Source organism: Electrophorus electricus, chromosome 11 (genome assembly GCF_041902795.1).
Source record: "Electrophorus electricus isolate QZ-2024a chromosome 11, ASM4190279v1, whole genome shotgun sequence".
Taxonomy (NCBI): Eukaryota; Metazoa; Chordata; class Actinopteri; order Gymnotiformes; family Gymnotidae; genus Electrophorus; species Electrophorus electricus.
The window spans coordinates 26,765,001-26,772,500 of NC_137507.1; the positions used below are offsets into that span (position 1 = coordinate 26,765,001).

Genomic DNA, 7,500 nt, shown 5'->3' on the forward strand with positions numbered 1-7,500 from the left:
GGGTCCAGCGCGTACCATCCGAGCCCGCGGTCTTCACCCTGGCTACGACCAGGTGCGAAGCGTTGAAGAATGTGCTGGCATGCGCAGTGTTAACTGCCTGTTTGGTTGCCATGGTTTCACCAGCCAACAGGGCTGTTGTTTCTGCACGTCTGAATGTCTTTTCGCACCTTGGGCTGCGGTACTAAGCATATGTTAACGCTTGCACAGCGCTGAACCACCATGGCGTCATTAAAAAAACGTGCCGGGATCTGAGTTGATGCCAAACGACCCGACTTGCCTTCGGATACGCCTCACCTTAGGAGACTTCAACAGGAGACTTTAATCTGACTGGGAAATGTAAATCTGGAGACTAAAGGATGAATAATTTTCAGCACTGAAGCAACACATCAGATGATTCCAGATGAATGGGTATTACATAAATAAATAATAGCCAGTTAATAAGGCTGTCATCTTCATAGATAAGTGCACTGGACCCAATGCTAAAAATGATTTCCTTTTAATTAAGACATTTTTCAGTGCTAAGAGCTACACTTTTTTATCAGCCACATATGCTGAACCATAAAACAGCTGTAATAAGTGATGCTATAAAATTCATTGCAGCTGATCATCAAATGCAGCTGGATGTGGCAGTCAAGGCAAATCATTGGCTGGGACTGATCCACAGACAGGAAGTGCTACACAATGGCAGCACAGCCCCAGCCTGGAGGGACCAGACAATAGATGACTGAAGGTGGCCAAAGACAAAGAAACAAAAGACTCGTGCGTTTTCCTCCTCGCCAGTCAAAGCACAGCCTCTGTTGATTGGCTCGGAGGGGCAGCCCTCCTGTAGAACACGGCGACCTGTGAGTCACCCACGGCGACGGAATGGGAGACGGGCGGCGGGGGGGTGGGTGGGTGGGTGGGTGGGAGTGGGAGGGGCAGGAAGGGATGCCTGATAATTCCTGGGGAAGGTGAGAGAGCGGAATGAGAAACAAGGGCAAATGACACACTCCCGACAGGGCAAATACACGCTCCGATTCATGTAGACGTAACCGCAGACGGACGCACGAGCAGGTGCGAGGTCACCCTTTCACCAGCACGCAGTGTTTCTTTGTCGGAACATCCAAATTAGTTATCTCTGCCTCCACCGCGAATTCTAAGCAAATTCACCATGTGCTAATCGCCATTCGCCGCAAGACTGACCAGGCACTGCGCACGTTTGTACACACATTGTCATGCATAATGCTCTCGTGATTGCCTCAGCAGTAGCCAAAAAGACAGGACAGAGATAAATAGCCATTCACGGCCACACACAGATGCTGAGTCAGTCGGCGCTGTATAAATGATACTGGCTTTATTCCCCAACGTAGCAACCTACTTCTGCAGTATTATACACATGTGTTACTAACAGACACTGCACAATGGGAACGGTGTGCTGAAGTCCTGAGAGGTGGGAGCTGTCCAGTGCTGAAATATGACATTCAGAGTGGATGGCTGGTTGGTTGCCTTTTAGACCTCAACTACTTACACTCTGACTGAAAGGAAGAACAAAGAACTCATAAAAGCACAAAATCACATTGGACATCACTAAAGCATTCTGATGGAATACACAATTCTTTTTAGCATATATATATATATATATATAAATCTTAGTGTAGCATTAACTGTTCTTTAACTGCACAGGCTACGTGATTGTCATGTATCAAGAAAGTTCCTTTGTTTCACAACAGCAGCAGGACTCTCTCAGCACCCCCGAGAGACAGGGCACAGTGAAGCGAAATTCAAAAGTGCCCTCGAGAACGCGTTGTCTCACGAGGTTAAGCTTATTATTTCGATGAATTACATATTCACATGGCAACATCGTGTGTGACTCCCGGAGCAGGAAAGAGTGTAGCATTAGCAGCACAAGTAAACAGCACTGTGGAATGTAAAAATCTACCTGAGGGATGTCTCTATTCCCATACTAATCTGTCCAACGCTCTGAATCTTTCTGCGCGCGTGCGCACGCGCACACAACACACACACACACACACACACACACACACACACACACACACACACACACACACACACACACACACACAAACATACATACACACAAACACACAGACTGTTGCGTGATGATTCCTCAGTCAGTCTAATCTAAAAACTTTCTGTATCAATTCTCAGGTGTACTCACCTTGCCAAGCTGCGGTATACCCATCGACTCACAACAAATTAACTTTCTCGGCCATTTAAAAAAGATTTGACAAATGTTGTGAAAAGTAATGGACAGTGAAGAGACCTACTCTGGGACTTTTGAAGCTAGCCGTGAAATTTGCCCTGAATGCTAACAGACCCCATAGCGTTTTCCCATTGCTCTCACACTACAGCAAATTCCTTAAAGCCCAGGATCCAAAAGAAATCTATGTTCATTAAATTACAGACAGATTACAGAGGTTTTACCACATCATCACAAAAGCCACTTCATCCATCTGAATTCTGTATATGCTCAGGGATCTTGACTTTGTAGAGAAAGGACCACCATTCAGTATATTAAGCTGCAATTACCAATCAAACCACATTCATACCTTAAGGGAAAAGCCAATAATAACTCCACATGGGTTCGACAAGCGAAACGGCAATCAGGCCTATGGAACAAACGAGGCCACAAGTATGCACTCAAGTACGTACTCAAGGTTTCAAATCATTCTGTATATAACTTATCTAAAGATGTCTCTGTGGAATATGCGTATAGTGCTTCTTACATTACAACTGTAACTTTAAATATTGTATTACTGCATTATACTACTGTAACCATAAATAATAGAGCAGTTCATGCTGAACCGAGGTCTAAATTCAGATAACATGCCAACTTCAAAGAGGAACTCTAAGAAAGCATGATCCTATGTTCCTTAGCTTATCTTAACCTGTCCTTCCTGTACAGTTAACAAGGAACTAAATGAACACAGTGTGGCTACTTCCTACTGATCCAATATTTGCAAAATTACTACAATCTGCAATCATTTAAATGCATTTTAATGATATTTACTGTTAAATAAAGCAAGATTCGTGCTGCTCCACTCCAGAAATGAACTGAATCAGCACGTGCTTGGCGGGGGCTGTAAATGTGCGATAAGGTTTGGCTTCAGGCGCCTTTTGTTCTGCTACATCCCAGACTCCATTGCAGTGTCTTAGTGGGATCTCTGTCTGTAATGTCACTCATAAGGTCAGTCTGGAGATAACCTCTCCCTCTGTCGCTCTGTCTCTCCTGTCTCTTCTTCACTCGCCCGTCGGGGGAGCAAGGCCGACGGTCCCTGATCTGATACGGTGCCCTCGTGTGCCTGGTAGAGGACCAGAGAGCCTCTGGTGAAGCTCTGCACATGTATATGCAATTAAATATGCATGCGTGCCACCAAAGAACCTTGAGCTGGCTGGCTGGCTGCTGCGCTGGCGATGCCGGCGTTGTGCGTGCGAGCGTGCGTGCGAGCGTGCGTGCGAGCGTGCGTGCGAGCGTGTGTGTGTTTGAAAAGGCTGTGCGAGGGACAGGGGAGGGTGAATGTCTGTTATACTTAGAAGCACAATGCTTTTGTGCAGTGTGTGCCTGTGTGTCTGTGTGTGTGTGTGTGTGTGTGTGTGTGTGTGTGTGTGTGCCTGTGTGTGTGTGGTGTTTCTCTTAAGCAAAGATAGTTTTCCTTTAACTTGTTCCTTTCTTGCCAGTACTCCTGGCTACCCATTACGCCTCATCCACCACCCCTACCGAGCGTCAGGGTGCTCAGTAGGTCTGACCTCATTTGTCCAGCCATCTTATACACCTAATGCTCAAATGCAACTGGCCATCAGTGCGTTTATGCAGCCAACCTCCTCCGCACAGTGCTGTGGGGACATGAAGTGCACAAAGGGGCCCCCACACCACCTCGCCTGCATTGTGCCGCCTGCACGCATTGTGAGCGCCACGCTGAGCCCGACGCGATGGACGTGTGGAAGGGGGCCACCCACCGAGGGGTCTCGCTCCTGCAAACTGCCGTCCTGGACACTTCTGGGGGGCTTTGTGATCGCGCCCGTGAAAGGCCGACTGCCGTTAAGTGGACCTTCTGGCTGCCGAATGGGGGGTTCTGACATGGTGGGGCGATGCATTGTGGGTAGGCTCTTGGGTCTGCAGAGAGAGACAAAGGCCGGGGACAGCTGCAGGGTGGAAAGGGGGTGTGTCGAGGGGCAGGAACAAAAAGATCCCCCACCCCCGATCGGGTTCAAGCACCGTGGTCACAGCAAGCGCCTGACCTTCACCTCTGACCCCTCTCTGTCAGCACGACCCGCTCAACCCAGCCCTGTGCAAGCCGATAAATGCTCTGTTCATTGACAGATTTAGCTAACATCTAGTGAAAGTGGCAGTGCCCGGCAGTGTGGGGATCTTGCCAACTCTAGCGCCCGCCCCCTTTCACTTTTCAGTGCGGATACTGGCTCTTAAACGCCATAAGCCCCTCCCCTCCTATATGCTTAACTCCTCCCCCACTGGGTAGCACTACTGAGATATAGCGTGTAAATTCAATATATTGATTGTCCGTTGTAATCTTGCATGCAGGCAATATCGTTAGATTAATTCTATGCTGAAAACGGAAAATTCGGTGCCGTTATCTCAAATTACATTGAAAAATGTTTGTTCAAATATACATCTTTGCCTAGTGGGTTAAGTGGCTACTAATTAAGGGTAGAACAGTGGTAACACTCCGCCCAGCTCCTCTGTCTGTCTCTCGGTTATGATGTTCAAACGTTAGGGTCACCAGTTTTGCCAGAGCGGTAGATCTGTTGATGCTTCACAGTCTTGGCAAGCCGGTGAGAATGTGTCGCGATGAATAATGCATGCTGCAGCTGCCGGAGAGGTTTTGATCTCGCTCAGCTTCGCAGCAGCTGCCACTGGGGGGTGGAGAGAGCTCCTAGCCTGGTGTCGGCGCTGACCACATCTGTCTGTCGAGTGTACTTACTGAGATTCGCCAGCCCAGAGATCTCCCTTTTGCCTTTCGCAGGCCACAAAGAAGGAAAGGAACAGAAAAGGACAGAACACGCGCGAGGACAAAATACACTGATGAAAGAGGGAAACCGCTCATCATTTAAGCTTCTCTTTCTCTCAAATGCGCCTTTGAAAATGTTAGTTATGCCACTAAAATGAATAAGTACGGGAGACAACTGGTTACGGCAAAAAAAAGAGGAACCGTTAAGTTTGTTAAACCACACACCCACGTTTCCATGGAGCGCAGCTTCCGACATTTAAGCTAGGGACACTTTCATTTAAGACGTTTCTTGCTGTTTACCACGCAGCAGCCAAGCCGTATTAACCGCATGCTGCTCGTTCGCTGATCTCTGAAACATGCGTGTTGATATAAACATTACACAAACAAGCAGAAAAGCCACTTAAGCAGGTGCATGAAGCGGAAGGGACGCAAGAAGTACTGAAAAACCGGACCATCACTGCAGGGGTGGAACGACCATGTGCGAGCTCCCGGGCGGCGGCGCGCAGTCGACACGCGCTTTTGAGCTCACGTTTTGGTTTTTTTCCCCCTGAAATTTACTCATGACACAATAAGCATTTGCGTTTCGTCACGAGCATGGATGGCCGCCCATAGTGCCAGAGTCGTTCATTTAGGACGGCGAGCGACGGGGTGGTCTGGCCGCACCGACAGACAAATCCTACGAATCAGGCTTGTGATTCGGGTGAGATTTGTCTGCTGTGAGGTTAAAACTGAAGAATGATTCCGACATACGGAATCGAATGGACATAGTCGCCACAACCTAATGTATTTTCGTTCCCCAAATTACTGTGCGAAATCATCCCATCTCAGAAATCACACACACACACACACACACACACACACACACACACACACACACACACACACACACACACACACACACACACACACACACACAAGTCATTTGTTGAAGGAGAAGTTTCTCGTTACCTTGGTTTGCTGAGATATCGGTCCTCCAACTGCGAGTTTAGTCTCCCGGAATGTTGCGCTCGTAGGCAGGGGAGGGGGACACCGCCACACCAAACCGCAGGTGCACCGACGACTCGCCGAATGCGCGACAGACAGTTCGGCTTGAGCGGACGCTCAGCCTCCCCGCAACGAAATAACGGACCTCGCACAAATTCAAACCGTCAGACGCCGCTGAACCGAGTGCGACCCCAGACGTTCGCGGCAATGAGGACAAAGTAAAGTCTCGCGGAAAAAAAAGGCACGTCCCCACCAAGAGGGGAGGAGAGAAGAGAAGAGCACGGATGCACGCTCTCTCCCGGTAGCGGCGCCGCGGATACTGAGCAGATCTGAAACAAAGGGCGCCGACAAGCCGAAGACTGCCCCCCCCCACCTTCCCGGAGGGTCCCCAGGGGGGAGAATGGTACCCATGATCCGCAAACGCGTCCAGGCGCTAAATGAAACATTACAAAGTGTGTGTGTGTGTGTGTGTGTGTGTGTGTGTGTGTATACGATTAGAGAACTTGAATGAAAAAAATAAATAACATTTTTAATATATATATATATATATATATATATATATATATATATATATATATATATATATATATATATATAATGTTATTTATTTAAGTTCTCTAATCGTACCCTCTCTTGTAAATACAGACAAAACAGTTACACTGAGAAAATCGGTCTGTGTGATTATCTATACGCATTTCAAAAGTTTCTTGGAGAAAATAATCATTCTAGACATATAAATTATTAATATTTTTAATTGCTTCAACAAAACTGTAACACTGTAAAATACTCCTGAAAAAAGACAAAGGCAGCTAACTGCTCACATGTATTTACACATATACTCAATGTGTAAATCGCTAGGTACAAAAGTCCAGCTAAGCGTCCTAAACTGTGAAACATAAGTAACCGTTATTCACAAGGTGAAAGATTCACTGACACAAAGTTCACCTGCCACATTTCAGAGCAGCTGGAATGTCATGTATGCTGGCAATTTGATACTACAGGTACAGCACGTGAACTGTGAGGGGTGAAGCCGTGTGGACTGCAGCACAGTTTGAGCTATACTGATCCTCTGTCTTCTTTTCTTGTATTTCTGTTTCAATTTACTGTAAAGGCGCATAGCATAAATAGAAACCTGTAAAGTAACAGTTAGGTTAAATGTGGTGTTTGTGATGCATGAATTTTGACAGTGATAATATTCTGTTGCCTAGAAATAAATTTTGACCTTGATGTGTATTGGAGGATTGTATCAGTGCCAAAGAGAAACCCACTTTCAAGGTAACCTGTAGCACTATTCTTCAGTATTTGAGCTGAATTGGTTTTAGCAATGACATCAGCTAAACACTGTTCGTGGGTTTTGGCTTTGTGAACCTGTACTGTGATGCAATGTCTTTGTGTTTGCAGGTCTAAGACTTTTAGCAATGCTTTAGAAAATGTGCTTAAGCCCTGGAGAAAAAAAAAAATTATATTATTAAATGTTGTATAATATTAAATGTTATTATAATATTAAATGTTGACTGACCTGAGTTCTTTTATTATAACCATAGATTTT

At 46.4% G+C, this 7,500-nt stretch overlaps 1 protein-coding gene across 1 annotated transcript in view; it reads right to left on the minus strand.

Moving 5' to 3' along the window:
- ncana (neurocan a) overlaps positions 1-6,285 on the minus strand; it is a 52,138-nt gene extending 45,853 nt beyond the window's left edge. Inside the window, exon 1 of the mRNA XM_027023797.3 lies at positions 5,916-6,285. The gene's annotated coding sequence lies outside the window, so the exon portion shown is untranslated. The remainder of the gene's footprint in view (positions 1-5,915) is intronic.
- Between the last annotated feature and the right edge of the window lie 1,215 nt (positions 6,286-7,500).